The sequence below is a fragment of the Leopardus geoffroyi genome, chromosome D2, assembly GCF_018350155.1.
Source record: "Leopardus geoffroyi isolate Oge1 chromosome D2, O.geoffroyi_Oge1_pat1.0, whole genome shotgun sequence".
NCBI classification, from domain to species: domain Eukaryota; kingdom Metazoa; phylum Chordata; class Mammalia; order Carnivora; family Felidae; genus Leopardus; species Leopardus geoffroyi.
In genome coordinates this window covers 92,553-111,899 of record NC_059334.1, presented here as the reverse complement: position 1 = coordinate 111,899, position 19,347 = coordinate 92,553, and the positions used below count along the sequence as shown (strand labels likewise).

The following is a 19,347-nucleotide window of genomic DNA, read 5'->3' as shown; positions in this document are numbered from 1 at the left end:
CAGTCCTGCAAGAAATATGAAGAGGGACTCTTTGAGTGGAAAGGAGAGACCAAAAGTGACTCTATAGAGGTAAAAGACACAAATCAAGTAAAACATGAATATTTTTGTAAAAAATAGTTAAGGAACTCAGAGATATGGATTTGAAATATAATAACATCTACCAAAAACCTAGACAGGAGAAAATAATGGGTTCCAAGGTAAATGACCATCAGCTTAATACAAACTGCTAAATGCAGAAGAGGTTATATAAATAACCCAGCAGTAACCATATATCAGAAACCAGTCACAAATATGCTAAGAATAAAGATAAATAAATTAAAATACTTCACTAAAGAAAATAAGCAAAACATGAAAGACAGACAAGAAAGGATCAGAGAAAATCATTAGAAACTACAAGAAAACAGGTAATATAATGGCAATACATACATACATACCTGGCAATCATTTCTTTGAAGGTAAATGGAATGAATGCTCCAATCTAGAGACATAGGGTGTAAGAACAGATGAAAAAAAAAAACTAGAGTAGCAATACTTGTATCAGAAAAAATACACTTAAAACAAAGTACATAACAAGAGACAGAGGAGGACGTTATATAACAGTAAAGGGTACAGTCCAAAAGGAGATATAACAACTATAAATATATCCCACAATTAAGTGGGATTTATTCCCAAGCTGCAAGGGTGGTTCAGTATTTGCAAATCAATCAATGTGATACAATATATCAACAGGAGAAAGGACAAGAACCATATGATCGGGGCACCTGGGTGGCTCAATCCTTTAGCAGTCCGACATCAGCTCAGGTCATGACCCCATGCTTCGTGAGTTCAAGTCCCACATCGGACTCTGTGCTGAAAGCTCAGGGCCAAGAGCCTCCATCGAACTCTGTGTCTCCCACTCTCTTTCTGCCCCTTCCCTGCTCACTCTCTGTCTCTCTCAAAATTAATAAACGTTAAAAGAAAAGAACCATACGATCATTTCAATACATGAAGAAAAAGCATTTGACATACTACAACATCCATTCATGATTATAACCCCCTAAAGTAGGTTTACAGGGAACATACATCAATGCAATAAATGTTTTCTATGAAAACCCTGCAGCTATAATCAACCTTAATGGAGAAAATCTGAGAGCTTTTCCTATAAGGTCAGGGAAAACACAAGGATGTTTACTCTTACCACTTTTAATAAACATAGCACTGGAAGTCCAAGCTACAGCCAGCAGATAAATCAAACAAAACGAAACGAAACAAAACAACATAAAGTAAATTAAAGTAAAAGAAAAGAAAAGAAAAGAAAAAGAAAAGAAAAGAAAAGAAAAGAAAAAAAGAGAAAAGAAAAGAAAAGAAAAGAAAAACTAATCCAAATCTGGAAGAAGTGAATCTTTCACACTTTGCAGATTACATGACACTATATATAGAAAACCCTAAAGAGTCCACCCAATAACTGCTAGAAGTGATAAATGAATACAGCAATGTCACCGGATTCAAAATCATTGTACAGAAATCTGTTGCATTTCTAGACAATAACGAAGCAGTAGAGAGAGAAATTAAGAAAACAGTCCCATTTACAGTTGTACACCAAATAATAAGGTATCTATGATCTATCCAAGCTGGTGAGCGACCTATACTCTGAAAATTATAAAACAGTGATGAAAGAAATACAAGATGACACAAAAAAGTGGAAGGATATTCCATACTCATGGATCGGAAGTACAAATTTCATGGAAATGTCTATACTTCCCACAGCAACTGACACAACTAATGCAATTGCCATCAAAATAGCAACAACATTTTTCATAGAACTAGAACGGTCCTAAAATTTGTACAGAACCACAAAAGACCCAAATCTTCAGAGTAAACAACCTTTATGTGAAGTGATAATTGTGGATGGAACTATGCCTCTGGATCTTCTGCTCCAAAACACAGTAGTCAGCCTAAGCATTTGAACAAACGTTAGACATATCCCAACCAAGGATCATTCTACAAAATACATTCTACAAACGTACCCTCAAAACTTTGCAGATTATGAAAAATATGGAAAAATCTAAAAATCGTCATGGCCAAGTGAAGCCGAAGGAGACAGGATGACTGTAATGTGCCAGCTGGGATGAGTGTGGGACAGAAGAGGTTAAAACCGAAGCAATCTGAATACAAATATAAAGTTAGTTAATACTACCACATCTCTTTGGGATATTGATTGTGATCATGTATCAACTTAGAGGACATCAATAGTCAGAAAACACTCTGATGTATGTGGAGACTCAATAGTATCTTCCTAATTTTTCTGGTAACTAGAAACCCACCACGATTGAAAAGATTATTAGTAAGCATGGTTTTATGTTTTCAACACCTAATATTATATGACTAGTTCTAGTATTAGTTACTAGTGATGGCCATGTACCTATTCTTGTTGTTCTTACTATTGTGTAATTTAAATAATAGCATTCATGGTACAGAAAACTCAATGCATGATATACACTTCATAGAAACATCCACTTTACATATTTTAAGATAATAACGTATGTAGACACCACTGTATTATGTGGTATGTAAATTAAGTGTTTTTCGGATCTGGAATGAACATGTCATTAAATGGCTTTCCAAAAAGGCGGTTATCCTAGATAATGAATGATACTCAGATTTTACAGGATGTACTTCACATCATGCCTGAACAGTGTCCAAAAAAGAAAACATACGTACACACGGCCAGATGGATCATTGTGACTGGCTCACTTATTGTAAAGAGTCCTTGCTTTAATATTTTCACGCATATTTTTAGCAGGAATACAAGAGAATGAAATATTTTCAAATCGAAGAGATGTTCAAAGGCTGGAAGAATGATAGGGTGTTCAAGGGGTTTCAGAAGGAAAAGATGTGACCATGAAGTGGCAGTCACAGACAAGCAGGTTTCTCTCATCCACTTTGACAGGTTTTCATGAGGGGATGTCCATCACAGCATGTGATCTGCAAAAGGGTAAGACCCAGAAGTACCAGAGGGAAAGACACGCTTTAGGAAGAGGTGACTTGGAAAGGGTGCTTCTGTGCCTAAGTGATGGCTCAGAAACCTGGCTGGGTGTCCCTGGGTCAAAGATTTCAGGAGGCCAGCAGTAACCTAGACTCACAAAGACCTTAGTAACATACATCAATGTAATTTAGAGTCACAAAAATCTTAGAGCCACAGAGTTGATCTCCATCTATGATTAGGAGATGGTCACAGATTTACAGGATATGATCATCGGGCCGGCAGTAGATGGCTAAAATATTATTTAGGGTTATGTTTTTAATAAAAAAATTGATGTGCAAAAATATGGGTTTGGAATGTAAAGAAAACTCACAGGACCATCATGGAGTTACTTACGTTAAGGCCTCATGTCACTAACCCTAAATTCATTCCTGTAGGAATGTAACCTTTAACCAGTCAGCAATGAAATTCCTAGTCATTGCTGGAAATTTAACTGATAGACCCCTGCCATTCCCTCAAGGAGGAAATCTCGCCTAAATAAGGTATTCCATGCCACTAAATTTGTTTTAAGTTTATTTATTTTGAGAGAGAGAGAGAGAGAGAGAGAGAGAGAGAGAGAGAAAGAGAGCAATGCAAGGGAGGGGCAGGAATAGAGGGAGAGAGAGAAGCCCATGACCACGAGGTCATGATCTGAGCCAGGATCAAGACTTGGACACTTAACCAAGTGATCCAGACCCCGAGAATGTGGAGTTTCAAAGGTGAGCAGGCTGGGCTGGGATACAGCCCTGAGGGCACTGGTCTAATCCTTGAGAGAAGGCAGCAAACTACTTACAGGCAGATGGTATGGAAACAGTGACCTGTACATCGCCTGGTGCACACAGTGGGGCAATTATACACTCATCATGGAGAGCATCCCTGAGAGGCAGTGTTCACAACAAGGGGACAAAGGAGGTAGGACAGAGGAGGTGTGTGGGACCATTTTCCTCCTCTTCCCCACAGCATAAACACAGAGCCATCTGCTGGAAACAATGTCATCCCCACACTGGCTGCCTAAGATGCTTACACCAACCCCACATTCCTGTGCTCTGGTGAGACTGGCCTTCTAGGTCAATCAGGCTTGCCTAAGTCCCAATGGACGTGTCCCCTTCCCCAGGAGACCAGCGGAAGCCCATGACCACACCACCTCTCTTGACCAGACAGTTCTGCAGAGCTTCACTTCGAGTGGCAGTCATTTCAAGTCTCATTTAAGAAGCAGATCGGAGCTGACCTAGATAAAACTCAGCACATTCTGGCCAAAGACCATACATTGTCCATACAACTGGCCTGAAGGACAGTGCAGCCAGAACACAAAACAGTGTACGCAACACACACCACAGACACTCCCTGATGTGTCAGGCCCTGGACACTAGATGACCTCCATTTCATAAAGCCATTCATCTCACAGGCAGCTAACATAATGAGCTTTTGTAACACAGAGAAGGCAAATACTCAGCCAAAATGCCAAGACAAGAGGAATGCATCCCAAATGAAAGAACAAGATAAGGTCATGGCCAGAGACATGGAAGGAACACTTCCAAACTCATTCTATGAGGCCAGCTTGGCCTTGAGTCCAAACTGGACAAAGATCCCACCAGAAAGGAAAACTACAGACCAATTTCCCTGATGAACCTGGATGCAAAAATTCTCAACAAAAAGTAACGAACCGGATCCAACAATACATACAAATAATTACTCACCACAATGAATTGGATTTATTCCTGGGATGCACCACCAATTCAATATCTGCAAATCAACTGATGTGGTACATCACATTAATAAAAGAAAGGATAACAACCATATGATCCTCTCAATAGATGCAGAAAGAGCATTTGACACAATGCAGCATCCTTTCTTGATGAAAAAAAAGCACGCATGAAAGGAAGGGTAGAAAGGTCTTGTCTGAATATCAGTATGTCCAGATACGAAAGTCCCACAGCTAATATCATCTTCAATGAGGAAAAACTGAGAGCTTTCCCCCTAAGGTCAGGAACACGACTGGGATGTCCACTCTCACCACTGTTATTCCACAAACTGTTGGAAGTCCTAACCTCAGCAAGCAGACAACAAAAAGAAATACAAGGCGTCCAAATTGGCAAGGAGGGTCAAACTTTCCCTCTTCGCAGACATGATACTTTCCAAGGAAATCCAAAAGACTCCATGGAAAAACTGTTAGGACTGATACTGGAATTCAGGAAAGTCTCAGGATATAAAATCAATATACAGAAGTTGACTGCATTTCTATACACCAATAATGAGTCAGCAGAGAGAAATCAAGGATTGATGTACTTTACAACTGCACTGAAAACCATCAAATACCCAGGGGTAAACATAACCAAAGAGGTAAAAGATCAGTACACTTAAAACAATAGAGGGGCGCCTGGGTGGCTCAGTCGGTTAAGTGCCGACTTCAGTTCAGGACATGATCCCGCATTTGTGGGTCTGAGTCCCGTGATGGGCACTGTGCTGACAGCTCGGAGCCTGGAGCCTGCTTCAGAGTCTGTGTCTCCCTCCCTTTCTCTTTCTGCCCTCCCCTGCTCATGTGCTCTCTCTCTCTCTCTCTCTCTCTCTCAAAAGTAAACAAAGATAAAAAAAAATAAAGGAACAAACCATACAACATCTATGAAAGAAATAGAAGAAACACAAAGAAACGGAAAAACATTCCATGCTCATGGATGAGAAGAACGAATATTATTAAAATGTCAATACTACCCAAAGCAATCGACACATTCAATGCAATCCCTATCAAAATAACAACAGCATTCCTCACAGAACTAGAACAACCCTAAAATTTGTAGGGAGCCAGAAAAGACCCCAAATCGCCAAAGTCATGTTGAAAAAGAAAACAAAGCTGGAGACATTAAAATCTGGACTTTATGGTGTATTAGAAAACCGCAATCATCAAGACAGTATGGTACGGGCACAAAAACGGACACAGACATCAATGGAACGGAATGGGGAACCCATAAATGGACCCTCAAACATATGGCCGAGTAATCTTTGATAACACTGGAAAGAATATCCAATGGAAAAACAAAAGTCTCTTCAGCAAATGGTACCGGGAAAACTGGACAGTGAGAAGATTGGACCTGGACTATGTTCTTAAACCACACACACATACACACACACACCTCAAAATGGATGAAAGATATAAATGTAAGAAAGGGACCATCAAAATCCTAGAGGAGAAAACAGGCAATCTACCTCCTTGATCCTGGCCACAACAACTTCTTGCTTGTCATGTCTCCAAAGCAAGGGTAATAAAAACCAAAATGAACTATTGGGACCTCAAGATAAAAAGCTTCTGCACAGCAGAGGACACAATCAGCAAAACTGAAAGGCCACTGAATGAAATGGGAGAAGATATTTGCAGGTGACATATCAGATAAAGGGTTAGTATCCAAAATCTATAAAAAATTATCACACTCAACACCCAAAAACCAAATAATCCGGTGAAGAAATGGGCAAAAGACGTGAACAGACACTTTAAGAAAGATGGCATCCAGATTGGTCACACATGAAAAGATGCTCAATCTCACTTGTCATCACTGAAATACAAATCGAAACCACAATGAGATATCCCCTCACACCTATCAGAATGGCTAAAATTAACATCTCCGAAAAAGACAGATGTTGACAAGGATGCAGAGAAAGGGAACGCTTTTGAAATGCTGGTGGGAATGCAAAGTGGTGTAGACACTCTGGAAATAGTATGGAGATTTGTCAGAAAAACTAAAAATAGAACTACACTAGGCCCCAGCAATTGCACTACTACGTATTTATCCAAAGGATACACTAACGCTGAGTCGAAGTGGCACATGCACTGCAATGTTTATAGCAACATTATCAACAATAACTAAATTATGCAAAGAGCCCAAATGACCATTGACAGATGAATGGATAAAGAAGATGTGGTATATTCATACAATGGAATATTACTCCGCGGTAAAAAAGAATTAAATCTTGCTTTTTGAAACAACATGGATGGAACCAGACTTGATTATGCTAAGCAAAATATGTCAGAGAAAGACACACTTCATATGATTTCTCTCATCTGTGGAATTTAATACAACTGATGAACGTAGTGAAAGGAAAGCAAAAATAAGATACAAACAGAGAGGGAGTCAAACGATAAGAGACTCTGAAATACAGAGAAGAAACTCAGGGTTCCAGGAGGGTTACTGAATAGGGGTATGGGCTAAATGGGTGATGGGCATTACGGGCACACTTGGGATGAGTATTGGGTATATTTTGTACTTGATGGATCACTAAATTCTACTGCTGAAACTGTATTCCACTATAAAGTAACTAACTTGGGCTTAAATTTAAAAAAAAATATTAAAAAGAAGTAAAGAAATGTACTACCAGTCAAAAGAAAAGAATATTTAAAGTCAGTTAAGCGTCCGACTTCAGCCAGGTCACGATCTCGCGGTCCGTGAGAAGGCTCTGGGCTGATGGCTCAGATGGAGACTGTTTCCGATTCTGTGTCTCCCTCTCTCTCTGCCCTTCCCGTTCATGCTCTGTCTCTCTCTGTCCCAAAAATAAATAAACGTTGAAAAAAAATTTAAAAAAGAAAAGAATATTTAAATCGGGCTCTTTGAGAGGAAATCTAGGACTAAAAGTGTTACAGACAAGAAAGGATCAGAGAAAACATCAAGAAACAATGGCAAAACAACTAGTAGAATGGCACTAAATATATACCTATTAATAATCACTCTAAATGTACATGGACTAAATGCTCCAATCATAAGACATTGAATAGGGCGTCAGAATGGACAAAACAAACAAACAAACAAACAAACAAACAAAAACAACACCTATCTAGATGCTGCCTACAAAGCTTTATTTGGACTTAAGTCACCTTCAGATTTAAAGTGAGGGAATGAAGAAACATTTATTATGCCAATAATGTCAAAAGAAAGCCAGTAGCAATACTTATATCAGGCAAAATAACCTTTAAAACCGAGACTCTATTTTGGTACACTTTGGGTAAATACCTAATAGTGACATTTCATGAACCCAGTATTTATAGCAGCATTATCAACAGTAGCCAAATTATAGAGAAAGCCCAAGTATCCATCAACTGATGAAGGTATAAAGAAGTTGTGGTGTGTGTGTGTGTGTGTGTGTGTGTGTGTGTGTATGTATACGCATATATACATATGTACATATGTGTAAGTTCATATATACAAACATATGTATATACAAAGAAATATAACTCAACTTCAAGAAGAATGAAATCTTGCCATTTGCAATGATGTGGATGGAGCTAGAATGTATTATGCTAAGTGAAATATGTCAATCAGAGAAAGACAAATATATGATTTCACTCATGTGGAATTGAAGAAACAAAACAGATGAAAACATGGGAAGGGGGCAGGAAACGAGAAGAGTGGTAACAAACCACATGACTCTCTTAATGTTAGAGGAAAAAAAAAACGAAGGTTGATGGAGGGAAATGGGTCAGCGCTGGGCTAGATGTGGGATGAGTATTAAGGAGAGCACTTGTTGTGATGAGCACTGGGTATTGTATGTAAGGGATGAATCACCAAATTCTACTCCCAAATCCGAGAATGCACTGCATGTCAACTATGACTTAAATTAAAATAAATAAATAAATAAATAAATAAAGTAAATAAATAAATAAATAAAGCTATAACAAGAGATGAAGACGGACGCTATCTCATACTAAAGGGGACAATAAAACAAGAAGATCCAATGATTGTAAATTTTGATGCACCCAACATGCGATCACCAAGTATATAAAATATTTAACAACAACCATAAAGGAACTTATTTTTTATAATATAACGATAGTAGAGGACTTTAACACATCGCTCACATCAATGGACAGAAGCTGTAAACAGAAAATCAACAAGGAAACAATGGCTTTGAATGACACACTGGACCAGATGGGTTTAACAGATATATTTAGAACACTCCATACTAAAATGGCAGAGTACATATTCTTTTCAAGCGCACATGGGACATTCTCCAGAATTGATCATATTCTAGGTCACATATCAGAAGAAGAACAGCAGAAGAAAGGAAGTAATAGAGATTCAGACAGAAATAAGGGATATTCAAACCAAAAAGACACTAGACAAAATCAATGAAACCAGGGGCTGGTTCTTTGAAAACAGTAAACAACATGAAAACTTCTAGGCAGACTTTTCAGTAAGAAGAGAGAAAGGACTCCAATAAATAAAATCACAAATAAGAAAGGAGAAATAACAGTCCACACCACAAAAAATACAGTTAGAAGTTAATATTATGAACAACTATATGCAACAAATTGGACACTCTGAGAAAAATGGACAAATTCCTAGAAACACACATACTACCAAAACTGAAACAGGAAGATACATAAAATCTGAAAACAGAAAGAAATCAAATCAGTAATAAAAAAAATCTCCCCCCAACACAAGAGTTCTGGGCCAGACGGTTTAACTAATGAATTCTACCATCCATTTAAGAAAGAGGTAATATGTATTCTCCTCGAATTATTACGAAAAATCAAAAAGAAGGAAAACTTACAAATTCATCTTATGAGGCCATCATTACCCTGATACCAAAACCAGATAAAGCCTCCACTAAAACCGAAAACTGGCGGGGCGCCTGTGTGGCTCGGGGTGTTTACTGTCCAACTCTTAATTTCGGACTAGGACATTATCTTGCGGTGCGTGGGTTCGAGTCCCATGTTGGATCCTGCCATGACAGTGTGGGGCATGGCCAGGATTCTCTCTCTCCCTATCTCTGAGCCCCTCCCTCACTTTTATGTACTCAAAGGAAAGAAATAAACATTTAAAAAATGTTAAAAAATTTTTTAAATAAAACTGCAGCCAAATAGCCTGATGACTATGTATGCAGAAATTCTTATTAAAATACCTTCAAATTAAAGTCAACAATACATTAATAGAATCATTTGCCATAATCAAGTGGGATATATTCCTGGGCTGCAAGGGTGGTTCCACATTCACAGATCAATCAACATGATGCGCCACAGTAATAAGAGAAAGGATAAGAACAATACGATGCTTTCAACAGATGCAGGAAAACTATTTGACAAAATGTCACATCCATTCATGATAAAACCCCTCAGCAAAGTACATTGAGAGTCAACCTACCTGCACATAATAAAGGTCATCTAGGAAAAACCCACAGCTCATCTCATCCTCAATGGGGAAAAATTGAAAATTTTTCCTCCAAGGTCAGCGACAAAACAGGGATGACCCCTCTCACCACTGTTATTCCACATAGTACGGGAAACCCTAACCACAGCACTCAGACAACAAAAAGAAATAAGAGGAATCCAAATCGGCAAGGAAGAAGTAGCACTTTCGCTATTTGGAACTGACATGATGTGTTCTATAAAAAGCATGAAAGATTCCCTTAAAAATTGCTAGAATTGATATATGAATTCCACGAGTCATAATATACAGAAATCAAGCTACATAGATGTATTGCATTTCTAACACAAATCATGAATTAACACAGAGAGAAAGTAAGGGATCAATCCCATTGACAGGCTCACAAATACCACAAGAAACCAGGAATAAACCTTACCAAAGAATTGAAAGACCTGTACTCTAAAGGCTATGAAACACTGATGAAAGAAATGGAAGAGGACACAAAGAAATGGAATACATTTCATGTTCATGGATGGGAAGCACAAAATACTGTTAAAATGTCTACACTCCTCAAAACAATCTACACATATAATGAAATCCCTATCACACTAACAAAAACATTTGTGACAGAACAAGAACAAATAATCTCAAAATTTGTATGGAATAACAAAAGTCCCCAAACAGCCAAAACAAACTTGAAGAAGAAAAGCAAAGCTGGAGACATCACAATTCCAGACTTTAGGTTATATTACAAAGCTGTACTGATCAGAACAGTATGGTACTGACAACAACAACAACAACAAACACAGAGGCATAGATCAATAGAATAGAAACGCAGAAATGAACTCACACCTATATGGTCAATTAATTCTCAACAAAGCAGGAAAGAACATCCAATGGAAAAAAAGATAGTCTTGGGACACAGGGGTGGCTCAGTCAACAAAGCATGTGATTGTTAATTCAGCTCAGGTTATGATCTCAGGGCAGTGCAGACCATGCGTGGGATTCTCTGTCTCCATTTCTCTCTGCCCCTCTTCTGCATGCTCTCTCTCAAAAATAAGTAAATAAACTTAAAAAAAGGCTCAACATATGGTTTTGGAAAAACTGGACAGCATCCTGCAAAACAAAACGAAAACAACAATGGACCACTTTCTTACAACATACACAAAAATAAATCCAACATGGATAAAGACCTATATGTGAAACCTGAAACCATAAAAATCCCAGAGGATAACACGGGTAGTATCTTATTTGACATTGCCTGTGCAAATGTCTTTGTAGATATATCTCTAGAGGTAAGGGAAACACAAGCAAAAATAATGAAACTTCATAAAAATTAAAACCTTCCGTCACCTAGGAAATAATCAACAAAACTAAAACACCTACAGAATGATATTTGCAAACGACATCAGATAAAGGGTTAGTGCCCAAAATATATACGGTTATACAGCACCCAAACAATGAGAAATCTGATTTAAAATGGGCAGAAGACACGAATGGACATTTCCCGAAGGAAGACATATACCTGGCCAAGAGACACATGAAAAAATACTCAACAACACTGATCTTCAGGGAAATACAATTCAAAAGTACAATGAGATAACACATCACATCTGTCACAATGACGAAAATCAATGAAGGATGAAACAGCAGGTGTTGCCAAGGATGTGGGGAAAGAATAACCCTCTTGCACTGTGGGTAGGAATGCAAACTGGTGCAGCCAGTCTGGAAAACATTATGGAGATTTCTCAAAAAAAAAAAAAACTGGAAATGGAAGTACCTTACGATCCAGCAATTTCACTACAAGGTATTTCCACAAAGAATACAAAATATTCACAGGGATACATGCACCACGATGTTTACAGCAGCATTTTCTAAAACAGCCAAATTACAGAAACTATCCAAGCATCCATCAACTGATGAATAAATTGAGATGTGGTCTATGGAATGTAATATTATTAGGCCGTAAAAACATGAAATCTTGTCATTTGCCATGAGCTTGATGGAGCGAGAGAATGTTATCCTGGGTGAAATAAGCCTTTCAGACAAATACAAATACCAGATGATTTCACTAACACATGGAAATAAAACAAAACAAAGCGGGGGGGGGGGCGGGGGGCGGGGAGACAGTGACAAACAGACTCGAACTGGGAAACAAACTGAAGGCTTCCAGAGCAAGTTGGGGAATGGGTGAAACAGCTGCTGCGATTAAGAAGCGCACCTGGGATGAGCACCGGATGACGTGTGGAAGGGTTGCTCTATATTTTACACCTGAAACTAATACTACACTGTATCTTCACTCACTGCAATTTAAATGAAAGCTAACGTACATTAATGACAGGTATCTACCAGGTTTTCTGTAGTTTGCAATCACTTAATTAGGTTGGAAAAATAACCATGAAACTTTTTAAAAAGCATGTATGATGTGGGGGACAGTTTGTGCCCTTACCTCGGTCACTGGTTCTAGCAGGACTCGGAAAGTGGGTCCCAGCTCATTCTTCTAGGAGTTCCCAAGACGAGCATTTCATGTATTCATGTCCTAACGGAATGCAGCTCCCGTTCTTCTGAATTTCTGTCAGGGTTTCTTCCCGGAAACAAGCCTGAATCTGGAACAAACCATCGACTGCATCGATGAGGTGATGTCGTGGGACTCCGCAATCCACAAGACCTTTAGTAAAATATGTCTTGTTCAAATACTGTCCAGGAAGGGGAGGAATGAAACACGGGAACAGCCCAGAAAATGCAAGGGCCTGTGCATCTCAGCAACCACCTTGCCCAGGGAAGCCACCCAGAGCCCACTCCTCAGCACTCAGTACAATAAGACAAATTCTCTCTGGCGACTCAGGAGATGCCAAGTTGCTACAAAGCTCCCAAGATCTCCTCTGGGGCGGGCGGCACAACCTGCTGGAAATGCAGCTCTGCTCTCTGTACTGAGGCAGCGGCAGAGGCCCTGAGTACTCTGGGAGCAATCAAAGCCCTCCCTGCTCTCAGGTGCCCTGGGTCAGAAAAGCCGATGGTGCGCCTTCTGCTGGCCATCACTGCCTGGGCAGAGGAACCCGCCTCTCCGGGTCTGTGGTCCTCGAGCTCTCTCTGTTGGCCATCATGGGAATTTTTGCAATGTGGAAGGCCCTGGTCGCTCAGCTGAGACACTGAAGGTGCCTGGGCAACTAAACCTGTTCTCCACATTGGGAAAGGTTTTAATGACAGGGCCTGGGACACAAAGAAATCTTTTCCTTCTCCTTTCTTGTGAGTGAAGAATGAAACCGAATTTATTAACGTAATGACATCACTTGTAATGGTTTAAGCAATGTTCACAGAAAAATAGACCGCCAATTTACACTTGCTGAGCAAGTGGTAATTGTGTTTACCACCAAAATACTTAGGTTAGGTAAAGAATGAACACCTATGAGAGAGATACCGGCGACAGCTATGGAATGAATGAGTCCTAGGGATACAAGGGACAGCCAATGTAATGGAGTCAATCCTGTAATAATACTGTTGCATGCTTTCACAGGATAGCTACACTTGTGCTTAAGTACAATATAATTCATAGACATATGGAATGACTACAATGTATGCCTAAAACTCATACAACAAATGTGTGAACAATATTTCAATTAAAAATAGACATCCTTTACACTATTTTTAATTTCTCCTTCTACACTATTTTTAATTTCTCCTTCTTTGCCAATAAACTATCATTCCTGGGGCCCTTGGGTGGCTTAGTCAGTTAAGCGTCCGACTTTGACGCAAGTTGTGATCTTGCAGTCCATGAGTTTGAGCCCCACGTCAGGCTCTGTCCTGAGAGCTCAGAGCCTCGAGCCTGCCTCAGATTGGGTATCTCCCACTCTCTCCCCCCTCCCCAGCTCGGGCTCTCTCAAAAAAAGAAAAAAGAAACATTAAAAATGAAAAATAATTCCTAATTTGGAATCTGTGAAATTCCATTTATACCAGATTCTCTAACATCACCATCTTGATGTGGAGAGCTTATCTGAAAAGTCACTAATAATATCTTTGATGACACATATGTGACAAGGTCAGAATGCAACTTACAGGGAGCTACACATCATTTGTGAATTTACAGTATGTATCCTTGGCTAATATTTCCAATGAAACGTGCTTTAGTGACACGGATGGATGAAATAATGTCCACCAGTCATATAGGTAAATATCCTATAGGACCATTATGCCTTCAATTACTAATTGCCATCTCTTCAGCATTAAAAGAAAGCTGGGACAAGAAAATGTCTTTGAATTTGATGTAAGAGAAGACTAGAGTGTTTTATAGTGTTCACCTACCTTCTGGAATCCTCAGATTAGTTGTGGACAGGAGGATAGCAACCCACGATTGGGATGCACACCGCTAGTCCCAGAGGGAGGATATGGACCTTATTGTCAATTTTTTTTAATCAATATCAGCAGTCCACCTCTGCCAGGTACAGACTTCAGGACCTGGGGACAACATGATGCCTGATGCCTGGGTTCAGAACTTGAGGAAGGCCAACTGGTGGGGGAGGGGGGAAATCCAACAGGGCCTGGGGCAGTGAGAGAGATGGCCCCAGGACACCTCCCCACAGGGCAGACTTGGAGTATACCTGCCAAAGAGCAGCACAATCTCCCTCAAGACATCCCTCTCCATGACAGAACATGAGGCTGAGCCTCACAATTCCAGAAGAAATGAGGGATACCCATCTGTTCAATTCCAATGGCTTCTACAGAGCTTGGACCCAGGGATGTTGGAGTCTTGGGGTCATGGAACTCTGGTGCCCATGGTACAAGCCCTTTCTTCCCCAGCACTCAGAGCCACCTCATACATCCCCTCTCCCCTAACGCATCTAACACCATCCACATACCTCGAGCAGGTGTCTACCTTCCTCTTTGTACTTCCTCTTTGTCACTGTTTCTCTCTAACCACATCTCTCTATGTTTCTTCCTTTCAGTCTTTAGGGAGTGGTGTAACATACGGTGCTAACCTTTATTCTTATACATGTGAATATCCAATTTTCCCAGCACCAGTTATTCAAGAGACTATTCTTCTCCACTGTGTATTTTTGACTCCCTTGTCAAATACGAGTTGACTGTGCATGCATGGGTTTAGATTGGGCTCTCAGTTTCCGTTCCATTGTCTTGTGTGTGTGCTTATGCCAGCGACATAACAGTGACTTCTTTGTCGTAGAATGAAACTTGAAATCAAGAAGTGTGATGCCTCCTATTTTGTCCTTTCTTGCATTGGCTACTTAGGGTCTTTTTGTGGTTCCAAATACATTTGAGGGTATGTGTTTCTAATTGCATAAAAATTACATCGGAGTCTTGATAGAGATAGCACTGAATCTCTAGAGGGCTTTGAGTAGTATGGACATTGTATCTGTATTAATTCCTCGTACAGATGTACATGGGGTGGCTTTTCACTGACTTGTGTGTTCTGTTTCTTCCATGCAAATTGAATTTCTTCCATTTCTGCACACAGGTTTTCTAGTTTTCTGTAGAGATCTTTCACCTCCTTGGCTAAATTTATTCCAATAAATTTTATTGTTTTTGATGCTATTGTAAACATATGGCAAACTAATCTTTGACAAAGCAGGAAAGACTATCCAATGGAAAAAAGACAGTCTCTTTAACAAATGATGCTGGGAGAACTGGACAGCAACATGCAGAAGATTGTAACTAGACCACTTTCTCACACCATTCACAAAAATAAACTCAAAATAGATAAAGGATCTGAATGTGAGACAGGAAACCATCCAAACCCTAGAGGAGAAAGCAGGAAAAGACCTCTCTGACCTCAGCCATAGCAATTTCTTACTTGACACATCCCCAAAGGCAAGGGAATTAAAAGCAAAAATGAACTACTGGGACCTTATGAAGATAAAAAGCTTCTGCACGGCAAAGGAAACAACCAACAAAACTAAAAGGCAACCAACGGAACGGGAAAAGATATTTGCAAATGACATATCGGACAAAGGGCTAGTATCCAAAATCTATAAAGAGCTCACCAAACTCCACACCCAAAAAACAAGTAATCCAGTGAAGAAATGGGCAGAAACCATGAATAAACACTTCTCTAAAGAAGACATCCAGATTGCCAACAGGCACATGAAAAGATGCTCAACGTCGCTCCTCATCAGGGAAATACAAATCAAAACCACACTCAGATATCACCTCATGCCAGTCAGAGTGGCCAAAATGAACAAATCAGGAGACTATAGATGCTGGTGAGAATGTGGAGAAACGGGAACCCTCTTGGACTGCTGGTGGGAATGCAAATTGGTGCAGCCACTCTGGAAAACAGTGTGGAGGCTCCTCAAAAAATTAAAAATAGACCTACCCTATGACCCAGCAATAGCACTTCTAGGAATTTACCCAAGGGATACAGGAGTACTGATGCATAGGGTCACTTGTACCCCAATGTTTATAGCAGCGCTCTCAACAATAGCCAAATTTTTGAAAGAACCTAAATGTCCATCAACTGATGAATGGATAAAGAAATTGTGGTTTATATACACAATGGAGTACTACGTGGCAATGAGAAAGAATGAAATATGGCCCTTTGTAGCAACATGGATGGAACTGGAGAGTGTGATGCTAAGTGAAATAAGCCATACAGAGAAAGACAGATACCATATGGTTTCACACTTATGTAGATCCTGAGAAACTTAACAGAAACCCATGGGGGAGGGGAAGGAAAAAAAAAAAGAGGTTAGACTGGAAGAGAGCCAAAGCATAAGAGACTCTTAAAAACTGCGAACAAACTGAGGGTTGATGGGGGGTGGGAGTGAGGGGAGGGTGGGTGATGGGTATTGAGGAGGGCACATTTTGGGATGAGCACTGGAGGTTGTATGGAAACCAATTTGACAATAAACTTCATATATTGAAAATAAAATAAAATAAAATGTATTTATTTAGTTTAGTTTAAATTTATGTATGCATTTCTTTAGTATTTATTTTTTCAAGTTTTTATTTAAATTCCAATTGGTTAACATACAGTGTATGTTAATTTCAGGTATAGAATGTAGTCATCCATCACTTACATACAACACCCAGTGATCCTCACTGCTAGTGCCCTCCATAGCCCATCACCCATTTAACCCATGCCCCTGCCCACCTCACTTATAGTAACCCTCCATTTGCTATTTATAGTTAAGAGTCTGGTTTCTGGTTGATTTTTATTTCATTCAATTTTGTGAGGGGTCACATTTATTGATTTGCATTTCTGAAACATCCTGCCTTTACAGGGAAAAAACCCTTCATCACTGTCAATGATTCTTTTCATGTGATCCTGAATTTGGTTTGCCTGCATGTTACTGGGAATTATTCATCTATATTCATCACGGGGATACTGGCCTATAGATTTCTGTTCAGGTAGTATCCTTTCTGGCTTCTTACCAGGGTAATTCCAGTCTCATGAAATGAGTTTGGTGGTGTTCATTCCTTTTGAATCAGTGAGAGGACTGCTGTTAGTTCTTCTACAAACGTTTGGTTAAATTCACCAATGAATCCACCTGGTCCTGGGGTTTTCTTCCTTGGCAGAACTTCGATTACTGATTCAATTTACTTACATTGGTTATCTTTTTGTATTGATACAGTCTTCCTTTAATGGGTCTGTGCAAACCTTCTATATCTTCCTGATACAATCTTGGTAGGTTGTGTGTTTCTAAGAACCTATCCATTTCTTCTAGGTAGGTAGTTTTCTGTAATCTAATTTGGCCATAGTTGCCACTTTGTCTGCTTTATGTTTCTTTGGTATAAGGCATAGTATCTTCTCTTTTATGTATAATTCTTTTGAATTTGGTCCTCTTTATGTCTTAGCATAGTCTATGTATAGCGCTGACAATTTTGTTTCACTCTTCTGAAAACCCACTGTTGGTCTTCTTCATATTTTCTATTGATTTCATGGTCTGTTTCATTGGTTCCCACTCTCATATGGATTAATTTCTCCCTTTTGAGAACATTGGGCATAGATCGTTTTTTTTTCTTCTAGTTCTTAGAAGTTAAAGGTAGGTTGTTCATTTGAGTCTCAAATCTATTCTCCACGCATGCAAATCCAGTGACTCATCAGAGAACCTTCAATAGGTCTTTTCTGTCCTATTTCTCATTCTCAGAACTCTGAGAAATAGAATCCGAAAATTTATTTGAAGACACAATAAATGAAAACTTCCCTAATGCGCGGAAGGAAACAGATCCAGAGCAGGAGGCACAAAGAACCCCCATTATATTCAACAGAAGCAAGTCGTATAGTTATTAAAACCCAAAATGTCGTGATAAAGAAAACTTTTCACAGCAAGAAAACAAAAGTTGACAGTTACCTACAAGGGAAACCCCATAAAGTTATCACTGGATGTATTTCAGAAGAAACTTTGAAACCGTAAGTGAGCAGCACGGTTTGGTAAAGGTGCCGAATGGAAAACATCTGCAGCCAAAGAGAGTCTATCTAGCAAACTATCATTCAGATGGAAGGAAGATCAAGAGGTTCCCAAATAAATACTAAGCGAGTTCACAATCAACAAACCACCCCTGCAAGAAATGTTAAAGGGGACTCTTTAAGTGGGAAAGAAACACCTAAAGTGACAATATTAAAGTGTGAAACGCAAAAGCAATGAAAATGAGTATATCTGTAAAACATCAGTCAAGGTATTCACAATATGAACGGTTTCGAAATAGGAACACTACATAGCTACAACACGGGGAGGAGAGGAGTAAACAACTGGTTCAAACTTAAACAACTATCAACTTAATATAGACTCCTATATGCAGTAGTGGTTAGGTACAAACCTAATAATACCCACAAATCAAACACTACTAATACATATGCAGAGTATAAAGACAAACAATTTCAACTGTGAAACTGTGAAGAAACCCAGAGAATCAAAAAAAGAGAAAGAGAACAAAGGATCAGAAAAAATCAGAAATAACCAATATCAAGTAATAATAGGACAAGTACATGTCTATCAATTACTTTGAATAGAAACAGAATAAATGCTCAAATCAAAGGCACTGGGTGACAGATAGGGGCAACTGGATGGCTCAATCGCTTGAGATTTCGACTCTTGATTTCGGTTCAGGCTATGATCGCAGGATCATGGGATTGAGCCCCAACTGGGCTCTGCACTGAGCATGGAACTTGGTGAGGATTCATTCTCATTCTCATTCTCTCTCTCCCTCTCTCTCTATCTCTCTCTTCCCTCATTCCCCCCACCCCGCCCTCCCATGCCTGTGCTCTCT

At 39.4% G+C, this 19,347-nt stretch overlaps 1 long non-coding RNA gene across 2 annotated transcripts in view; it reads right to left on the bottom strand.

Annotated features, from left to right (window-relative positions):
• LOC123576372 overlaps positions 1–19,347 on the bottom strand; it is a 109,469-nt gene that overhangs the window by 28,511 nt on the left and 61,611 nt on the right. For both annotated transcript variants that reach the window (XR_006701335.1, XR_006701337.1), the window contains exon 4: positions 12,578–12,734. This is a non-coding gene — a long non-coding RNA (uncharacterized LOC123576372). The remainder of the gene's footprint in view (positions 1–12,577; positions 12,735–19,347) is intronic.